Source organism: Heterocephalus glaber, unplaced genomic scaffold (genome assembly GCF_053883595.1).
Source record: "Heterocephalus glaber isolate CG9 unplaced genomic scaffold, H.glaber_assembly_v1.0 deba00001465, whole genome shotgun sequence".
In the NCBI taxonomy this organism is placed as follows: domain Eukaryota; kingdom Metazoa; phylum Chordata; class Mammalia; order Rodentia; family Bathyergidae; genus Heterocephalus; species Heterocephalus glaber.
In genome coordinates this window covers 22,133,722-22,156,668 of record NW_028258312.1, presented here as the reverse complement: position 1 = coordinate 22,156,668, position 22,947 = coordinate 22,133,722, and the positions used below count along the sequence as shown (strand labels likewise).

Genomic DNA, 22,947 nt, shown 5'->3' with positions numbered 1-22,947 from the left:
GGAGCAAGGGATGTCTTTCCATTTTCTGATATCTTCTTCAATCTGTCTTTTCAGAGTGCTGTAGTATTCAGAGAAGAGGTCTTTGATTTTGTTTGTTAGGTTGATTCCTATGTATTTCAGCTTTTTGGATGCTATTGTGAAAGGAATTGTTTGCCCTATTTCTCTCTCAGTGAGTCTGTCATTTGTGTAGAGGAAAGCTATTGATTTTTGTGTGTTGACCTTGTATCCAGCTACTTTACTGAATTTGGTTATTAAGTCTAGAAGACTTTTGGTGGTGTTCTTGGGGTCTTCTGTATTGAGTATCGTGTCATCTGAGAATAATGACAATTTGACTTTTTCATTTCCTATCTTTATTCCTTTCTCTTGTCCAATTGCCATGGCTAATGTTTCTAAAACTGTATTGAAAAAGAGTGGTGATAGTGGACATCCTTGTCTTGTTCCTGATTTTATTGTGAAGGATTTCAGTTTTTCACCATTTAGTATGATATTGGCTGTTGGTTTTTTATACATGGCTTTTATCAGATTGAGGTAGAGACCGTCTATTCCAATTTTTTTAGGGTTTTTTTTTTTTATCATAAATACATGTTGGATTTGTCAAATGCTTTTTCTGGATCTATTGAGATGATCATATGGTTTTTGTCCTTGGCTCTGCTGATATAGTGTATTACATTTATTGATTTGTATATTTTGAACCATCCCTGCATCCCTGGGATGAATCCCACTTGGTCAGGGTATATGATCTTCTTGATGATCTTCTGTATTCTATTTGCCAGTATCTTTTTAAGGATTTTTGCATCTATGTTCATTAGTGAGATTGGCCTATAGTTCTCTTTTTCGGTTAGGTCTTTCTCTGGCTTGGAGATCAAGGTGATGCATGCTTCCAGGAATGAATTAGTGAGTATTGCTTCTCTTTCAATTTCATTTAAGAGTTTAACCAGTAGTGGCAGTAGTTCCTCTCTAAATATCTTGTAGAATTCAGGAGTTAAGCTATCAGGGCCTGGGATTTTCTTAGTTGGTAATCTTTTAATTACATTTTCAATTTCATTGATTGATATTGGGGTGTTTAGAATTTTTTGGAATTCTTCGTTCAACTTTGGTAATTCATATGTATCTAGGAATCTGTCCATTTCTTCTGTGTTTTCCATTTTATTGGCATATAGGTTCTCCAAGTAGGTATTTATGATCCTCTGGATTTCTGCTGGGTCAGTTGTAATTTCACCCTTTTCATTCCTAATTGCATGGATTTGGACCTTTTCTTTCCTTTTTCTGATAAGTTTTGTTAAGGGTTTGTCAATTTTGTTTATTCTTTTGAAGAACCAACTCTTGGCTTTGGGTTTGTCCTGCTCTTCTTTTATTGGGCTCCCTCTGTTTTCCTAATATGAGTATTCACTGCTATGAATTTCCCTTATAAGTCTGCTTTCATTGGGTCCCATAGATTCCGATATGCTGTATTGTCATTGTCATTTAATTGAAGGAACTGTCTGATTTCTTCTTTAATTTCCTCTGTGACCTATTTTTTATTCAGAAGTGTGTTATTCATTTTCCACATGTTTATGTAATTTTTGTGGTTTCTTTTGCTGTGGATCTCCAATTTCATCACACTATGGTCTGATAATATACAGGGGATAACTTCAATTCCTTTGCACTTACTTAAACATGTTCTATGACTGAGTATGTTGTCTCTTTTGGAGCACTACCTGTGTGTGGCTGAAAAGAATATGTGTTCTGATTTTTTGTTGTGGAACACTCTGTAAACATCTGTTAAGTTCATTTGTTCAAGAGTTCGATTTATTTCTAGCATTTCATTACTGATTTTTTGTCTAGTTGTTCTATTTGTGACAGTGGTGTATTGAGTTCCCCCACTACTATTGTATTAGTGCATATATGATTTTTCATGTCTGTTCATATTTGTTTTATATAGTTGGGCGCCCTAGTGTTTGGTGCATAGATATGTATGACTGTCATCTCTTCCTGTTGGATTGTTCCCTTTACAAGGTTGTAGTGTCCTTCTTTTTCTCTCTTAATCAGTATTGGTTTGAAATCTACTTGATCTGCAAAGAGGATAGCTACCCCTGCTTTTTTTTGGCTTCCTGTTGCATGGAGTATTGTTTTCCACCCTTTAACTTTCAGCCTATGCATTTCTTTTTTAATTAAGTGTGTTTCTTGTATGCAGTATATTGTTGGATCTTGCTTCTTGACCTATTCTGACAATCTATTTCTTTGATTGGTGTATTGAGACCATTAACATTGATGGTTATAACTGACACATATTGAATTATTATTGTTATGACTTTTTGTTTTTGTTGGATTCGCCCCCTTTACATTTAATTTCTTGTCACTCCCTATGGATTCATTCTGCTGTGCCTCCTGGGGTTGTGATCCTCATTATCTGTTCCTAGGATATTATCTAAGATTTTTTGGAGTGCTGGTTTGGTATTCATGAAGTCCCTAATGTGCTCTTTGTCATGAAAATAGCTTATTTCTCTATCAATTTTGAAAGATATTTTTGCAGGGTACATCAATCTGGGTTGGAGGCTGTTTTCTTTTATGGCTTGGAATACATCACTCCAAGCTCTTCTTGCCTTGAGGGTTTGCGTTGAGAAGTCTGCTTTGATTCTGATGGATTTTCCTTTGTATGTGACTTGTTTCTTTACTCTAACTGCTTGTAGAACTTTATTCTTCTGTGGAGTTTCTGGAATCTTAACTATTATATGCTTATGTTTAGATTTTTTTGATCAAGGCTATTTGGAGTCTTATATGCCTCACTTGTCTGTATGCCAATTTCTTTTCACTTCCTTGGGAAGTATTCTGCCATCGGTTCTGTGAAGAGTTTTTTTATGTCATCTGCATTCTCTCCTGTTTTTTCATTGACTCCAATCGGTCTTATGTTATTCTTCTTTGCATCATCTAGCAGCTGCTGGATTGATTTCTCATGGTCCGTTACAAGTTTGAAGCAATTTTTCTTTTCCTGGTCACTAATTGCAATCTTATCTTCTATATCTGAAATTCTGTCCTCACATTGGCTCATTCTGCTGTGTAGACTTTCAATGGAGTTTTTAATCTCCTGGAAATCTGTTTGTATCTGTTTTATGGATTCCATTTGTTTCCTATGTTGGGATTCTATCATGTTCCTGAGGTCCTCTCTAGATTTATTAATCATGTCTTGCACTAGGAGCACAATCTCTGCTGTTATTTGAGAAATTATTTCTGATTTCATTTTTTCCAGATCCTCTTTTGTTGCCAGTTCAGGGTGTCCAGGTGGTTGAGTATCAGTGTTCCATCTCATTTCCCTTTGGGGATGCTGTATGTGATCTGGAAGTTTGTTTTTGAGACTTGTTTTCAAATCTTCTCCTTTCGAGGATGGGGGACAGGTGCGGTGCTGTAGGTGCCCATGTGCTCTCTCCTCCTCTGAGCTGGGAGTGGTAGAATGGCAGCCTGGAAACCCCTACCTTTGTGCTGGGAGTGGTGGAATGGCAGCTCAGAAGCCCATACCTCTGGGCTGGGAGTGGTGGAATGGTAGTCTAGAAGCCCCTTCCTCTGGGCTGGGAGTGCTGGAATGGCTGCCCAGAAGCCCCTACCTCTGGGCTGGGAGCATTGAAATGGTGGCCCCAAAGCCCCTTCCTCTGGGCTGAGAGCACTGGACCAGTGGTCCGGAAGCCCCTTCCTCTGGGCTGGGAGCAGTGGAACGGCGGCCCAGAAGCTCCTACTTCTGGGGTGGGATCACTGGAATGGCATCCTGGAAGCCCCTTCTTCTGAGCTGGGAGCAGTGGAACCATTTAGACTATTATTTACCATCAATATATACCACAATGTTATAGTGGACAGAAATAAAATTATGTGAAAAGTTTAGATATAAATTTTATGGAATTAATTACATAAGGGACATTTTTGTGATTTATGTAGATAGGTTTTGGTTGAAAGTTTTCCATGTTTGGGTAGATTAATAAAATATTTGGTTGGTACTGTATATTCATTACTTATTGCTGAACAAATACTACATTGTGACCAAGATGGCTTCAAATTTCCCCTCAGTTTGACTAATCATTAATTTCCTTCCTGACTTGTAAGTCCTTGACTTCCTTTCCTTAGAGTGTTTATTTTAGAAAACATTTTTTTCTCTTTGTTTTTGATATATTAAATCTTTTCCCAGCCTCTTGCTAGTTTTCCAGTGCAAGAATGTCCTTCTGAAAGATGTGGGAGCCATGTGCTTGAAATGTAATCTTCAAGGAGGGTAAGGCCCTTTCTTCACATCTTGGAAGGTAGGAGTCTAACCTGATAAGTGGCAGTTAGCAATTACATGAGGCTCAATCACATTGGCCACCCATGTCCCTAACCTAAGCCCCTTCAGTATTTTTCAATAGTTCACACAGGATCTTAAAACATCTCTCACCTTTTGTTTCTGCAGAGGTGGGTTCTGTCTCTCCCCTACTGCAGCCATCTTGAGGAAAGTCTTCCTTGCCTACTTAACTTGTTCAGTATCATTTTTATTCAATAATTCCAAATCCTATGTTAGTGACAGAATTGAAGACATGTCTGGGTTAGATATTGTTTTTCTCAAAGAAATTAAAAACTATTAAGGTTATAATAATTCTTTGAATGTGAAAGCTACTTTAAACAAAGCTTCATTGTAGATGGTTTTAACTTATCTACAAACATGGATATTCTAGAGTCCTCCAGACTGATAATCCTTACCTGAAAATTTGTGGAAGAGAATTCATACCACATTTGTATCCAAAGTCATGCTTACATGGTGCCCAAATAATCGTGTGATTTCAAAGGCAAAGACACAATATTTTACATAGAAATATCTTCTACACTAGACTTACTGGGTGCCTGAAATATATGACATAAATATGCTTTGCATGGTACTGGTAGTTACCTTTCCTCTCAATTTCTTCTCAAATATACAAGGTGTGATAAAAATATCACCTTTTAAATTAAAAAAGAATTAACATAGTAAAAGACACAGGGCCATTAATCCCTTCCCTCCAAATACCACCCCCTTACTTTGAACACACTTATCCCATTGTTCTTGCCAGATTCTGAAGCAGTTCCAAAAATCCTCTTTCCTGCATGTCTTTAGTTGCTCTGTTGTGGCTACTTTGATGTCCTGAATAGATCCAAAACATCTCCCTTGGAAAAAATAAGAACCAAGAGAGATTACGTAAAGGTGCAAATTTCTAATGATGAATGTCATTATATTGCATATCTAAAATGTACCAATAAAATAAAATTAAAAAAATGTCTCCCTTTGATGGGCATTTTGACTTTGGGGAAGAGCTGGAAGTTATATGGTGCCACATCTGGTGAGTAAGATGGATGAGGACACACTGTAATGTTTGTATGAGCCTACCTGTCCATCGGGTGGCACTGGGCAGCAGATTCACTGTATTTTTGATCACACTTCATAAAGACATTCATGAAAGAGGGCTTCCAGAATGGTTTCAGGAAATGGCAAGAATGATGGGATAAGTGTGTTTTAAGCAAGGGTGTATATAGTTTCATCACACCTTGTAGTAAATAAATTGCTAACATCTTAGTATGAAATAGTCCATTATGTAATCTTTCTCCATGACTTGAGTGAAGCAGGGTATCAGGGAAACTTAGGAAGGCAGGGCTACAGAGGACTATGGGGAATGGCAGAAATTGCTGGGAGCTCGGGTCTTTGGAGGATTTCTGCAGAGCTTTTAACTATTGCCATGGTTGTGTTAAATAATCCACATAAAATGGGTGCTCACAGAAACCACACTCAGTAATGTGAATTGTAAAAACAAAGAATAACTATGGTAAAAAGCAGTTGACTGATGTGGAGTGGTACATATCCTTTACAAAAAGGCATAGTTAGCTGTATGCTTTATCTTAGGTTTCCCTTAGTTATATCCAGTTCTTGATATCAGGACAAACATACTGTGGCTATCCTAAAGTACAACTACTAAGTGTTTTTCTTTCTACTCAAGTCCTCTTTTTCCATTAATCTCTCTCCAACTTTTCTTTGCAGGTGAAATATTTTGAAAGTAGTGTAAATGTGTGACCTCAGGAAATTCCATCTGATCGAAATGGAAGCTTTAGAAGGCGCTTTGTGTACTATTTTTTTATTGGGATGTATTTGTGATACACTGTATAGTGATTACACTTGGATGCATATACATATTACATCTTGATCATTTTTTGCATATTGATAATTTTTATGCCTCTTGCACCCTTGTTCCTTTCTCTCTCCTCCCCCAGACCCACTTCCCATCCCTATGGAGTCTACCTCCCTGTTCTTAACATGCATCTTTAAGTTGTTTATCTTCTGCATGTCCCACATTACAGAGATCACAGAATATTTAACCTTTTGTGACTGACATATTACACTTAGCATTATGGTCTCAGGACCCACCTTTTTTCTACAAATGACTCAAATTTATTCTTTTTTATGGCTAAGTAGTATTCCATTGAGTATGTATGTTGATGGGCATAAAGGCAGCTTCCAGGATTTAGCTGTTGTGAGTTGTACTGCTATAACCATGGGTGTGCATACACTGTTGTAGTGGATGATTTCAGCTCCTGTGGGAAGATATGCAGGAAAGTTAGAGTGGGTAGAATGGAATTTCTGTTTTTAGTTTTTTGAGAAATTTCCATTCTGGTTTCCAAAGTTAATGTACTGGTTTACATGCTCACCAAAGATCTTTTGTGAATAGGAAGGGAACTGAGAGATGAGGAGTGGAGGCAGGATGTAAAAAGAGTTACGATGTGTTATGAGCATGTACCATCTTCCAATGAGGAACGTAATCATGATGTATTGCAAACACAAACTAATAAAAGTAAATTAAAATAACAATTTATAAGTGTTCTGCTATCCCCAAATCTTTGCCAGCATCTGTTGTTTTTTTAGTCCTTGATAATGATCATTCTTACTGATGTAAGGAGAAATCTCATTGCTGTTTTCATTTGCATTTGTCTAATAGCTAAACATACTGAAAAATTTTGCACATATTTACTGGCCATTTCTATTTCTATGAAGGATCTATTCATTTCAATTGTCCATATTTTTATTGGATCTTTTATTCTTGGTAGTATAATTTTTTTTGAGTTCTTTATATGATTTGGATATTAGACCTCTGACTTAGGAGAACCTGGCAAAACATTTTTTCCCATTTTGAAAGTTGTTTCTTCACTCTGTTGTTTGTTTCCTTTGCTGTGCAAAATTTTTTTTAAACTTAGTATAATCTCATTCATTGATTTTTGGTATTATTTCTTGTGCAAGTGGGGTACTGTCAGGAAAGCTCTACCTATGCCTATGTCTTTAAAAATTTTCCCAACATTTTCTTCCAGTAGATTCAGTGTTTCTGTTTTTATACATAGGTTTTTGATCCATTTTGATTTCATTTTCATACAGAGTGAGAGATCTGAATTAAGATTCATTCTTTTGCATGCAGATAGCCAGTTTCTCCTGCACCATTTGTTAACAAGTCTTTTTCAGCATATATTATTAATGCTTTGTCAAAAATCAGGTGGCTGAGGGTGTTTCGGTTTGTTTCTACATCTTGTATTCTATTCCTTTGGGGAATATGTCTATTTTTGTCTAGTACCATGCTATTTTGACTACTGTAGCTTCATAGTATATCTTGAAGTCTGGGATTGTGATGCCTCCCTCCTTGTTATTGTTGCCCAGGATTGCTTTGGTTATTCTGGGTCTCTTCCATTTCCGTATGAATTTCTGCCTGCCTATGCTATTATGTCTGACCAGGGGGCTCTGCCAGCAGGCTTTGCAGTGGCTGCTGTCTTGTCTGGCTCAGCTCCCGTAATCTCTCATGACGCTTTCCCTGGCCACCAAAGAGGAAGCAGCTGCCTCCTACCCTGCCACCATGACAGTTCGATTCTGACCTATGACTCTAATGTATATTCATCATAGCACTTGCTACCACCTAGAATTACTTCACTTCCTTCCTTATTCACTCTTTTCCCCACTAGTTATTAAGTTCCTTGAAATGGTGGATATTGCTCACATTTCAGTATTATTTCTACAGTGTCTAAATTATACCTGATGTTTAGGGTACTTTCTGTAAAGAAGAAAATTTCATATTAAATTCACTTTTACGTACATATATTAACCTATATCTCCTTCCTTTTACCATAGATTAATTTTACATTATTTGAATTTTATATTTTATAGTTCCACTAAAAATTGCTTTTCTTCCTTTTCCAATTAAATCTTGTAAATTTTAGTTGAGGAATGAATGTTTGTTTGCAATTGTGTTTATTTTCCACTTTGCATTTGCGACCTGGAGCATTGGGAAAATACAAGAGAAGCAGAATATGTTTTATTATGAACAATTTATTTCAAAATGTGAAGGTTGTATAAGAATCAGGGCTTTATCAAGACTTAATTCGTTGGATGGAAGGAGTAGCCAAGTCCCATTGCTGACTCGGATATGCAATATGGAAAGATCAGCCCCCGTGAGGGGTCCTTCAAAGACATACTTTCGGGTTTTGTTTACTACAATCGCAGGCATTCTCTTTGCTTTGTTCTGTGGGTTGCTTAATATATCATTTGGTTCTACATGTTTCTTTCTCCTGATATTTCTTTTATACTGTCAGATCCTGCCACGTCCATTCAAATCTAAAATTGTCTGAAACTATCTAAGTCACAACAAATCTGCTGTGTGAATAAAATCTTTATGGAGAGCTGTGGGGTTTCCAGGGCACATGCATAATAGAAATTCAATATCACTTCACTGGAGTACAGGCAGAACTACCAGTAGCTGCATTTCAGAGACTCACAAAATTTGCTCTGAAAAGAGTGATTACTACAGCGTGCCGGGCCTGGCCTTGGGAGCAGAGTCTATTCCAAGTCAGCTCTGTGAAGCACCTTGGAGTGGGAGTGCTGGCCACGGGGCACTCTGGAATTCAGAATAGTGCGAGGTGACTAATAAGAATCAACTTTGATTTTTAATAGCAGAGTCCTCTGCATGAAAATTAAATACAAATGGGAAAAATGTCAACATGCAGATGCTGTCTTAAAATGGAGAATTTGGCATTCAAATCTTTCACTTTAGTACCAACAAAGCGGTTAGCAAAACCAAACCAAGCCAAACCAAACCAAACCAAACCAAACCAAACCAAAAGCATTATAGTTTTATGCTTAAAGAATTAGAAGCACTTCTCCCCAAGATAAAAATTTAGGTGGGAAGAATTTCTGTGTGTGTCTGAGTAAGAGGAAAAAAGGGAAAGAAGGGAAGAGGGAGACTTCAAATTCCATCAGACTACATATAAGAAGTTTATTTTTTTATCTTTAGGATAATTTTGTTATTGTAAATGTAGCCCAAAATTAGTAGGAAAAAAGTTATTGATAATTCAAATAGTTTTAGTAACCATTTTAGATGAATCTCTGGTTGACTTGACCTTAGGTGGATTTTTGACCTCTAAGCATATGGATTATATACATTTAAATATATTAAATTATGCCCCTGCCCTGGTTGTAGTCATTGTTAAGGTTGTCTCTATCAGAGAAAGAGAGTTGGTCTACTTTCATTGTCTTGCTTGAGGCAAGATTCTGGAATGTTTCCTGGAACTGACATACTCCATTGAGTTATAGTAATTTGTTACAGAGTGAGATACATTATTTGCCAGCATCTAAATCTGTTCTCCTTATTCAAGATCGTGTGGCTAAAATGAATGGAAATTCTGATGTCCACCACCTGGAGAAATATAATAAGACATAAAGCATTGTTTACTTATGTAAAGAATTTTTCTTTACATTTTCTCATAATCTGCCCATAGATTTCTAGCCCCATCTCGAGACACTTTCACTCAGGTCATTTGTCAGTTTTTCAGGCCTTCAGGACTTCTACATCTGCAGCTTCAACTGACTGAAATGTTTTTTCTAGCTGTTCCATCCTTCAGATTTTAACTTAAATGTCAGTTCCTTAGCAAAGGTCTTCTTTAAGTTAATCATTCCAATTTTTCTACGCATTGTTTTCTCTCATGGTAACTTCATGTCGTCCTTCTAGAACCCGTCACAAATTTTACTGCTTACTTTGCTTCACTACTCTTGTGCTAGAGGTTACCTCAGTTCCTGCACCTACTAGGTACCTAATATATATTAAAGGAATGACAGATAGGTGGTACACATTCATCCATCTTGAGCAGTGTACTACTTAAGAAGCATCATAAAACTTGGCAGACTTTGTTAAAATTTATATGGGCAGGAAATACATAATAATATAGCATTGTGAAACCTATAAATTTTTATATTAATTCATTTTCTGCTTACTGTAACAGAACACCTAAAACAAAGTAATTAATTTATTAAAAACAAAAAAAAAGGCAACTCATTTTCCAGTCCCCTTTATGTCTCTCTTAGACAGAAGCTATCTGTCTCAATAAATTTTTCCTACTTTTAAAAAAAAAGAGGTATAATTAGCTCACAGTCTAGATGCTGGAAGTCCAAGACTGGGTGACTGCATCTGCTTGCTTGGCTTTTGTTGAGAACTTCATGGCAGAACAGCAGAAAGACAATCAGGTATATGCAGAAGATAGCATACAGTAAGAGAGGAAGTAATAGAAAGGTGAGAAGACAGTAGTTCTTGCAGTAACTATTCCAGACCCATCCGAGTGGGAGCTTGTGGCCTTAATCTATTTGTGGAAGCAGAGCCTCAGTGACCCAACCACCTCCCACTAGGCATCATCTCCCTATATTGCTGCGCTGAAGACTTAGGCTTCAGCATGAGTTTTTGGCGGGTCCAAGACATATGCAAATCATAGTAGGAGGCATTGCTGATTTGTTTTTGTTTTGTTCAATTTTGTTTTCCTTCCATGGGAGGAAGGAGAAATTTAATGTGCATAAACTAGAGAAAGTTAATTAAATTGGGGATGTTGATCTTGAAAAGAAAAATTAAATTATGTTTTCATCAATATTTTCCATTTTGGGACTAACTTAGTTAACATTTTTTACCTGATAGGTAGAGTATAAAATAATTTTAACATCAAATACCTAAATAAACTGAAAAATTAATGGTCTAATGATACTCTAGTTGGTCCATGGATTATTTTCTAGAGGTTTAACTAACACCAAAATATAATGTATAAAATTTACAATTCTTAAAATCAAGTTAAATCTCAGGTGTCCTATGTCAACAATTGATATTATTTAGCATGAAAATGTGTTAATGGTAAAAGTGTTAATGCTCAGTTTTGATAACCAGAACATCTTTAGACATTTTAAATGTGCTTGCTATTTCTTTATTCTAAAAGAAAAACAACTCAAAATAATTTGTGGCTATAGAGCAATAATTCATTAGAACTCTGTTCTATTAAATTTCCCAGATCAGCTTAATCTACTGATTATTTCAAAACAGTCACAATCTCCATGAGATCAGAATCACAGAGAATAAATATGGTTTTGTACAGAAATGAATACGAGAGAGAAATGTTCTTTTTCTTTATTGAATCATGATTGAGAAAATACAGTGCATATGACTACTTAAGGCAACTTCTATTGTGTTAACCTGATTTCTCTGGATGTTTTCTCAAAATCTGCACATTGAAGTCTGACCCCTGAGGTCGTGATATTGGAAGGTAGGGCCCCTGGGTAATGATTAGGGCAAGATGGCAGAGCACTGGTGAATGGGTTTAGTTTCTTCATAAAATAGGCCCAGAGGAACTCATCTGGAACCTTCCACCATGAGTAGATACAGGGAGAAAGCTACATTTATGTTGCTTACTTATGTTGCTCACTGGCCGAATGCTTGCCTATCATGTTCAGGGCCCTAGGTTAAATTGTCAATACCGAGTGAAGAAAAAAGGGAAAAAACTGACTCTGAGCAGTACTGTTGGAATTGTTTTACAAAAAAGAGGAAAAATTCATATGCCATGTTAGTAAATATTTGAAGCATATTGACTATGAATACAAGATTTTAAATATACATGAATGGTTTATATTTAAATATTCTGTTTATATTAAAATATTCTAAATATTTACAGACTATTATATTTACTCTGCACTTAATATTTATCTATTTATCTATCTTTATTTATTTTGGTTTTTGAAGATAGAACGTCTTGGTGTTTCCAGTCTGTCAGTTCCGCTGAAACATGACAAGATTCTGGGAGTGGCCAACAGAGCCAAGGCTCAAGCTGAGAACTTCCATCCAAAGACAGAAGGAAAACAGAAAAATCAAACAGAACAAAGCAATGGTAACATTGTTTGAGAGTTATTTCTTAACCATCTCAAATGATAGGCTGGACTATATTTTTTGTTTGATCAAAACTCTTGAACTATAGTGAGATCTTAGTAAATATATGATATAGATACTGGAGCCAAAATAGAGTATAGAAACATAAATACCATCGGTATTATTATTATATTTGGGAAAATGGTTATAGTTTTAGTTATTTTATGAAATGTTGTAATTTGCGTTCTTATACAAAAATTCTGCATAAATAATCATCAAATAAAAATATATACAATTGATCTACATATAGTGTATATTTGATAAATATATATAGTTTACTGTATATATTTATGTCTGAGTAACATTGGAAAATAGTTACAAGTTACAATTTATTATATATTTTATAAGAAATTAGAAAAGAGGAGTTTAAATGTTTTCAACACAAAGAAATGACACATGTTAAAGAGCTGGAGATGTTAATTACTCTGACTTGATCATTGTGTACATATAGTACAAGTATTGTATCAAATTATCACTATACCCCATAAATATATTTATTGATTGTGTGCATGTATCAGCTAAAATTAAAAAACAAATCTGAGGAAAATAATCAAGACTAATTTTTAAATTGAGGACTCAAGCTTCCCAACATGTATAAGGGTGATGGAACTGTTGTTTGCACTATAAGGGCACTACTGCAGAGTCCAAAAGCACTATCTTTGTCATAATGCAGGAACTGACGGAGAACCCCTTGGACATTGAATTGAGTCTACTTGAGGACTTTATGGCTATGTAAAGCAACCATTCTTTTCTTTGCTTAAGCTAATTAGCTAATAATTTTTTTTTTTTTTTTTCCTACAAAAAGTAGAGTCCTTACTAAGAGAAGAATAGTTTTGGAACTTTTTTTGAAAAGTCAATTTTAGTAATGTACGCTGAAAATAAAAGCTTGAATTTCTAATTTAAAAGTTAGTTTTGATGTTTTACCTTAAGTATTTTTATATGTAGCTTTTGTCTCAATGATACCTTTTTAATTAAATGTAATCAAAATTCATTGATATTATTCTTTTTCTCTTTGCTTTTCTCTACTATTTGCAATCTCTCTATTCCTAGACAGCAGACTTACACAAAGGTTAACTCTCATGAATAAGAAGGGCTATATTTTACCTTTCCTCTTGAAATATTTGATTTGTAGCTAGCTATCTGTTCAGGCAAAAACCAAAAGAGAGCTATCACAAAGTGTTTTCATTGCTCGCTCATGATTTTTCTGTTGTTTTCACTTTGGACTGATGCTTTCTCATCTAACAAAGCATTATTTGCCACACAGCTGGCTCCAGGTTACTCTCACCTCTGGGGTCTTAGTTCCTTGTTTACTATGATGCCTGCCTCTTGCTAACTCAGGAATTTAGAAGTAGACGGAGCTGCATAAGTAGAGAACCTCCAGTATGGCACTTGAGATATTTGTGCTCACAATTTGACATTCAACTATTTCAATTACTTCCCTATCATCATATTGTACATATTGTTGATTTCTGTCATGTTCATTAAAAATATTGTATTTGACAAAGGGGCCAAACACCTTCTCTGGAGGAAAGATAACCTCTTTAATACATGGTGCTGGAAAAACTGGCTTTCCACATGACAAAGATGAAAACTAGACCTACATCTCTCACCATGCACTAAACTAAAATCAAAATGGATCAAAGATCTAAATATTAAAACAGAAACACTAAATCTGCTGGAAGGGAGAATAGGTAGAACTCTTAAAAACAGAGATGTAGGCAAAGACTTTATGAACAAAACCTGGATTGCATAGGATTTATCACAAAGAATCAACAACTGAGATCACATCTTATTGAAAAGCTCTTTCACAGCAAAAGAAACCACCAACAGAATGAAGAGACAACCCACGATGTGGGTTCCATTTGACCCAGATATTCTTCTTCTTGATATCTTCTCAAAAGAATTAAAAGTGTCATACTGCAATGATACACGCACACCCATATTTATAGTGGCGCAGTTTGTAATAGCTAAACCTTGGAAACAGCTGAAATGCCCATCAACTAATGAGTGGATAAAGTTGTGTTTTTTTTATACAATAGAGTATTACTCTGCCATAAAGAAGGATAAACGAGACATCTCTAGGTAAATGGATGCACCTTGAGACCACACTCTTTAGTGAAATAAATCAGACACACTTTCAATATCACAATTGTTTCTTTGTTGTGAGAATCCAAAAGGGTAAATAAGGACCAAAATGTATAATAAATATTGTGAAATAGGATGAAAATGTTCAAATGGGAAGGATAACAAGGGAGGAGGGAAGGGGAAAGAAAGAAAGGGAAAAGAAAAACAAGAGACTAGAAGGAAAAAATTGGAACAAAGCTTTTGTAAATAAGGAGAGGACAAGAGGTTGAAGGAAGGGGAGAGGAATGGGCAAAAAAGAAGAATCAAGGTATATCATGTACAGGTACAAATTCAGTATGATGAACGTTATCATTATGTATATCTAAAATGTACTAATAAAATTCATTAAATAAAGAAAATACCGTATTTGGAAATGTCAGATTTTGATTCATTGTTGAAACAGTAAATACTTTTAGACATTCCAAGTCACCCTTGCTGAAAAAAGTAATTTCATACTTTCTCTCATGAAGAAGATATTTGACTGAAAGAGTTGAATGCAGGCAGGTGTGTGTCTTTAAAAGTATTAAAATACTGTAACAGTAATTACAGGATGAAATTAACTTATAATGCAAGTCATTTAACTACCAAATAAAATTCACTAAGGATTTACTGAAATGGCAAGTTCTTTGAAAAATTAAATATTTTATAAAAATACTAATGTATTTTTCCTTACATAAACATCATGATTTTATCTGTTCTTGTAAACAAGTGATATTTTATTTTATAATATGAAAACAAAATTTCTTGAATGTTAACCTGTTATTTTTCTAAGAATTTTTCCATAAATAGCTCAGAGGGTGGATGAGGACACAGAAAAATAAACATCAATTACAGTGTCCTTGGCATTTCTGTGTATATGAAGAGAAAGAAATCATGGTATCACCTTCCAAGACACTTACAATGTATTTTAGAAAACAACGTATTAAAGAGTAAACTGTAACAAACAATTCCATAGAGTAAATTATTAGAACTAGTGTATGATTTTGGCAATGCTTTCTGAAATTAGAGAAAGGCGATGTTATCATCAATTAGAGGGAACATAATTAGTAAATTTGGATATACAGGTGGCAAGAGACGAAGCATTTCAAATTTGAATAAAAGTATATTAAAAGCCTTAGAGATGGAGGTAGCCCGAAAAGAGAGAAGTTGGGGGAGTGGTTTTAGCTGACTGTAGCACGAAACAATGCATGGAGAATTAGAGTTTCTGAGTTGGGAAGTTGCAGAAAGAGGGTGATATCTAAAAGCAAAATCTGCTAGCAGTTATATGGATAGGAATGCCTAGGAGCAAGACGTTTTCTTTGAAAATTCCTTTAGTAACACTGAGAGATAATAGTGTGAAACAGGACCGAGATAATGTGACAGAAATACAGGAAATAAGTAGTGGAATCCTGATTATGATGCTAGTTTATGCAATTTTCTGGCTAATAGAATATGAAAGAGAAATAGTAGAAGTTATATCTCAAATTCATGTTCAATATTACCCAGTTTAGTGTTACAGAAAGGTGGTTAGGAAGCTACAGCTAGAGATAAGCTTGGGCTCTAAGCTTTCATCACTTCTCTTATTCTTAGCTTTAGGTGCTCATCATTTAATCACATGGGATTTCTCTTGAAAAGATGTCATGGCATGTATTGGTGTAGGCAAAAGTGGCAGAGTAAATATATCATCAGACAACTGAGAAGGACATCGGTCAGCTCACACATGAGCTATGCAGTTTACTTATTTCACTAAAGAATTATATTCTCAAGGAGGTAGAAAGGTATTAATTTATTTTACGATAATGAAAGTGCAGTTATACTAACATAGTGACACATCAATGAAAGTTAACAAATCATGAAATATTAATGTGGTTCTTAGAACTGTTGTTAGAAAATATTTTTTTCCTTTTGGGTGGTATTTACTTTTCTGGTATTGTGTACTTTGTAATCATATAATTATTATTGAAAAGTTGCTTCATCTTAAAATATTAAGGGGTTAAATTCTTAAAGAATACTCTAGGTTGAAATTTCTTAGAGATTTTCTGATCACAAAAGAGTACTTTCTAATAAAACTTGAATTCCTCTTGGGGACTTTTTACACCCAAAGCAAAATTATTTTTCTCATTTGAATTTTTGTACTAATCTTTTTTTAACTTTTAGAAAACTTATCTAATAACTTTAATTTAAAAACATTGACTTCTTATTGGTTTTTAATGACAATGTCACTTTTAGAATAATTCTTAGTTTCTTAAAGGAAGACAAAGGTTAATGAATCCTGTAAAAGCCAAGTAAATGAGTTTTGCTAATTTTTTAATAAGTAGGAGATTCTGAAATTATATGTCTATACATGTATAGTGTGTGTGGGTATGTGGGTGTGTGTATCCCTGAAAGACCACAAGTGTCTCCACATTGTGAAGCAAGTAAAGCTGTCTGGAGTGTGTGTATAAACTAACTTTATGTTTATGTGACTCATGCATGCATACATTTATTCCAATGTGTGATTATCTGAATTTCGATTCTCACTTTGAAGATTTTCTCTTTTAAATATATGTAATGATACCCAGTGCTGAAAAGAATCTACTTGTATGATCTTAACTTTTGCAATTTCAAATATTCTCCAAAATGCTGGAATAAAAAATTAAATACTTTGGATAAATTTGCTTTGTCTTTGAATCAATTTATCAACTATCCTATTAAAACTATCACATAGCAGCATAGCATAGAAGATGCTGTTAGTAAAGAACTTCAGTCAAGTCTTAATTTTGTTTTGGGGGTTATCTATTTGAGTTCCAATTAGATTATTGGTAGAAGTTAACTTCTGCCTTTCTCCTCATCTCCCTTAAGCACATTCACAGGTGAGAGGGTGCTAGATTTACCCTGGCCCTGGACTTAGAGTAAGAATGCACTTGAGGAGGGGCGGATGACACAAAGTGTAGAGATTTTTAACCAAATTCTAGATGGTTTATCACGACGAGGGTGAGGAAGGCTTTTGGGCAGTGAAAGAAGGGATCAGTTGCAGTACTAAACACAGCAAAACACTTCATTCATATAGATTCATTCACAATTTTGAGTTCTTACAATATGTCCAATTTTTTCTGAGTGCTTGGGAAAGTATGGTGAACAAAGCCAACAATGGAGAATTTGTGGAAAGTTATTTCATTGAAAGGTCAAATTTAAACAGGTGCTTTACATCTCATAGGGAAAGAATAAGTCATTTTAACACATCCTATGATGTGACCAGTGCTTAACTCTCTCCAACAGGTATATAAAATAGGTACACAGACACTAATTTATCTATGAGAAGAGTCCAGGAAATTTAAGTAAGTTGCTCAAACTATTATCATTGGGAAATGATAGATTTGGAGTTAAGCACATCAGTCAAATATATATATATATATATATATAAATAACGTATATATATGATATATATATAAAATGTATATATATGTTCTCTCTATGTATGTAATATTTTATCACAACATGAAGGCAGCTGCATGTTTGTGGAATATTGTGTGTATGCATGGTTCCACAAAATCTCGGGCAACATGGACTTGGAGGAGTAGTCTTCCTTGTGACACCACACTTTGCCATTTGGTAAAACTTAGCCTAGCTACTTAAGATATAAGACTTAATAGAGTAATTATATACCTGTCTCATCAGATTAGAGTGAAGATTTAAATAATAATTAAAAAGCATTTTGTGCAGTGACTTGGATGAAGTTTTAAAATATTCTATTTCTTATTATCATTATTATTATTTATGGAACTTTATTCTTTCCCAATAAAGAAAACATTTTTTCTTTTTAAATCTATAAATGAAGAACTATGGCTTGAAAGGTCAAGAAAGAATATAAGTATAAAATTAAAGATATACAATTGAATATAAGTATAAATTTAAAGATATAAATTATATGCTTGCATCTAATATAAACACACATATAAAGCATATAAAAATCTCTGTTGGCTTAAACATTATTTTTAAAGTTAACTATCTCTGGGTACATGGATCATTTTGATATTTTCCAGCATGATATATTTAAATTAGGTGTATGTTTTCATATTGAATTATCTGATGTGAAAAAGGGAAGTACATTTAATGATGGCATCATTAGCAGCACAGCATATTTACCTGAAAAAAAAATGAGTTATTTGTAATATTCCCATAAATACATTTGTGTCACACACATTCCTCTTTTTTAAGTTTTAAGTAACACTGTACTGTAGTTGCATATTGACGTCATAATTATACACAAGTTATACAATGAAATGGTCATGTAAAATTTGTAATTATAAACTTTCTTGCATCTATAGTAGTAGTTCCTAAAGAATCCAATGCTTTTGCAGTTAATATATCCAGTGTATTGTGTGTTGCTTTTCTGCTGTTCAGCAAATGGACAGAGTGGGAAAATAATTTCACACTGCATATAATGCATCTGATATGAAGGAAACTTGAAAATTATTTAGTTACAGATTTCTCTGACCAGGCTTGCAAAGTGGCATAGATTATGTTAATGGGCAAGCATTTGAAAATGAATTTGAATATTAAATGCACTAAGTTTGGGTTCTGACATGAAGGAAGGCATAGTTGATGCACAATTTACAAACAGGTTCTTGTTAACTCTTTCATTACTACTGCTCACAGTCATGCTTTGTGCTTAAAGATTCTAGAATCTCATTTTTCATCGCCGAGAATTTCATAATATTAAATCCCACTGTAAGGTTGTACAAATGAAGTTCCACCATAGTACTAGGTTTGTTAGTTATAGTCTATGTTCAGTTGTGTTCCATGTTGTTCAGTGAAAAATAGTTGCTTATCCTAGGAAGTTAAAAGTAGGAAAGAAATAAGCAACATCAATCACTGTATTAATGGTACCCCATATTTTCCAGCTTCCATTTGCAAAGTGACACATTTGAGTTGGCATATGTTGGAATGTGTACTACCAAGCCACTGTTGTGCATTCAACCAAAATATCTGGTCTTCAAGTCCAAGCAGAGATTGCAAATATACTATGAGTGGATCCACAGTGCTTAAATTTACAGAAGACGAGCAGCTAATAGGAAACTTCCCTACCAAAGCATATTTTTATTGAAAAAGCAAAGCATTATAGTATACCGGATGTTTTAGGTCATTTATTTTGTTTTTGCTCTGGGTCATTTTACAAAAGCACTTCTGCTCTCTAGCGTTAAAATGAGAGCCACTCTACTCCCCAGATATTACCCAGCAGCACTTGGGGGCTCTTAATGATTAATACCATCACCGTCCAGCCACAAACCTTTCTGCCGCAGATAATGCCAAGCAGCAAGCGCGCTTGACACTTTTAATGTATAATTAAGTAGGAAAAGTCAGCACTCAGTATGCAAATTTTTCAAAATGATAAATGATGCCATACAGCAGTAGGGATTGATTTGGTGTAAATGAAACTAATTAAGGAAATGTCAAACATAATTAATAAAACAGGTTTAAGCTGCAAAACATTGTCAATTGAATGAATGAGGAGGCACGGGTTCCCATTGTTTCTGCTTTATTTAAGGCTTGTGTTTAGCTTGTACTCTGTTCCTAAATGCACTTTCGCTACCTCACACCCTCCACCACCAATTCCCAGAGAGGGGGAAAATAAATTTGCTTGTCTCTCCACTGACTGCAGAAATTAATTGCAGAAATCTTGTCCCATCCAAGTGTTACATTCACTCACAGGACATTAACATAACTAATTTGAAAGAGCCCAAATGACTGCATAATAGAGCACTGACAGTATGCCTGACAGTCTTTGGTCATACCAAATTAGCTTGGTTTTCTAATTGAAATTCTTTTCCTTGGACTCTTTTTATATTTTTTCCTCAGCTATTCATTTTTGATAAGAACAAAGGTTTTATAATTTACAAAAGAGTGCTTGACCTATAATTACTAGGAGGAAATTAGGGGAGGTGGAAAAGTCAGATTTAGTCCTGGTAATGATGCTAGAGACCTTGTTCCCTTGAGGGAGCCCGAAGAATAATGGAATCTTCTATTTTTACGGGCGACCTGTGCACTGGTGCTGACTCTAACTGTGAATCCACTTTACTTTGCAGATCACTTGCTTAACACTAAAAGTGCCAGTGGAATGGAGGACATTACTCCAAATGTCATTCCATCCCATGCCATTTCCTTGTGCCCTTCCCTCTGAAAGAGCAAACTGAAGAACATCTGCCCGTCCTCTTAGTACACTCTTGTACATCTTCCATGTACAGTTAAGTAACTTAATTTTCAAACCTTTTAGCTAGATTAGGGAAGGAGAGGGGAAGGCGTTTTCCAAGAGTAAGAAATTTAATATATACTAAATTGACTTATCTGAAAAGGAATCCAATGGATCTTGATTTTCAAATGATACCACCTGCAAGCTATGCCTGTAATCTTAACATACCTGATACCATTTTCAACAGAAGTACATGAGTACCATAGACTTAATTTATGAAGAACATTTTCTCTCTTTTTTTGTTAAAATTTTTAGTTTTATTTAAGAAGGGTTATATAGATGGACAAACTCCCCACAATGGATGTAATCATTATGTACTGCAAACATGTACAAATGAAAATAAAAATTTAAAAGATATCTTTTCTCAACAGCATCTTTTCCTTTTGCTTCTGACACAATATGTAATAATCTACTTCTTCTATGTGACACAATGTGTAATAATCTACTTCCTCTAGTATAAATTATGAATTATATATTGAATATGGCATTTAAGAAAAATGGGAAATTATGTGAAACCAAAGGTTCCTTGCAGTTTCTGCTGAGTAGCTAGCTGGGTGGAGGACAAATGCAGAGGCATGATTTTGTTTGCTTAAAGTCTTGTTTCTGTTGAACACTTTATTTCTATGGCTTCTTCTTTAATTTGGTTCCAGACATAGAAGTAAATTTTCTTTATTTCCTCTATGAGATTGTAGAGATTCTTGACTTTAAACTCTCAAAGTCTTTGGGGGCTCATTTCTCAATACTACCTAGTATATTCTCTTTAGTTACTGAATATTGCACACCTAGCTATCTACTATTTTTGTAGCATTGATTGATTGCACTCTTCTTTACCAGTAAAAATGTTATGGGATTTCTTGTAATATCTTGTGTGCTGTGTGCAACTTTAAAGAAAGATGGGGTTGTCATTTATGCTTCACTTTTAAGGAGTAGATTTTTTAAAATAAAAATTTCACTTTTACTTTGCAATTATATTGTATGGAAAGTGGAAATTACATCTCATTCTACTGAGTAGAAAAAATTTAAATCCCATTTCAAAAATACTTATTATAAATTATATATATGCTCAGTAGAATATAATCAAGATTTTTATTCTTTATTGTCTCAAGTCTTTATACCTGATTTTTTCCCCATTAAGTTTATTGGTACATTTTAGGTATACAATACAGTTACATTCATCATCTTGTACCTTTACATGGTGTATCTTGGTTCTTATTTTTTGGGATCTTGTACCTTTACATGATGTATCTTGGTTCGTATTCTTTCCCCATTCCTCTGCCCTCCTTATTCCCTCCACCCTTCCCTATTTGCAAAGATTTTGTTTCCATTTTATCCTTTTCTCATATTTTTTCTTCTCCCTTCTTTCCTTTCCCCTACTCTTTCCACTTCCCCTACTCCTTTAGACCTTTTCTTCTTATTTTGCATTATCAATTATACATTTTAATCCTTATTTACACTTTTAGTTTTTCACACCAGAGAAACTATTCTGTATTTACACGTGTGTCCTATTTATTTCACTTAGGAGTATTGCCTCAATGTGCATCCATTTAGCTATATATGTCTCTAGTTTGTTTTTCTTTATGCCTGAGTAGTACTCCATTTTATAAAAAATCCCCACATTTTCTTTATCCAGTCTCCAGTTGATGGGCATTTGGGCTGTTTCCAAGTTTTAGCTATTACAAACTGTGCTGCTATAAACATGGGTGTGCATATATCACTGTGGTATGATTCTTTTAATTCTTTTGGGAAGATACCCAGCAGAGGAATAGCTGGGTCAGATGGGATTAAGGGGTAGATTTGATATGGAATAAATCAGTGGGCTCCAAAGAAATCACTGCTTTATCTCTTGTCTATAAACCTCAGGTTTATTTTATCTCATCTGTTACATTGATAATGCAAAGGACTTTTTCTGGTGCCAATTGCATGTGACTTAACTCCAACCCCCAAAATATTACAAGAGAGAAACTAAGGAATCACTGTCTCATAAAATTGAAAAGTCTAGGAGTAGTTTTCAGAAGACTGATAATCTTAAGACAGAGCTAAATAAAATGGCTGAAAAATCTCATTCAGACCAAGTATTTTTTTTCTTTTCTCTGCTTACTCACTTCATCCCTTGGGTCTGATTTTGACTGTGTTCATTTCATCCCCAGACTCCATCCAACTAACTCCACGGTTAAGGTTATATCAGTGCTAACAGTTCAGTGTAATGAGAAATAGCTGTTTTTCAGGAACTTAAAAATATCTCAGAATTAGCCCTGATTGAAATATCAAAAGTGATCTGATGGTATAATCCATCACTAGAAAAAGATGTGTGAAGCTTTGAACTCTAGACCTATCCACGAAACCGGCCCAACCCAAACCAAACAAGGGCTGGCGATGTAGTTCAGTGGCACGGTGCAA

The 22,947-nt window shown here is 34.8% G+C and overlaps 1 long non-coding RNA gene across 1 annotated transcript in view; it reads left to right on the top strand.

The window, feature by feature from the left end:
* Positions 1–12,350, top strand: part of LOC147826605 (uncharacterized) — a 249,695-nt gene extending 237,345 nt beyond the window's left edge. The window contains exon 3 of the long non-coding RNA XR_015438965.1: positions 12,036–12,350. This is a non-coding gene — a long non-coding RNA (uncharacterized LOC147826605). The remainder of the gene's footprint in view (positions 1–12,035) is intronic.
* Positions 12,351–22,947: the final 10,597 nt, after the last annotated feature.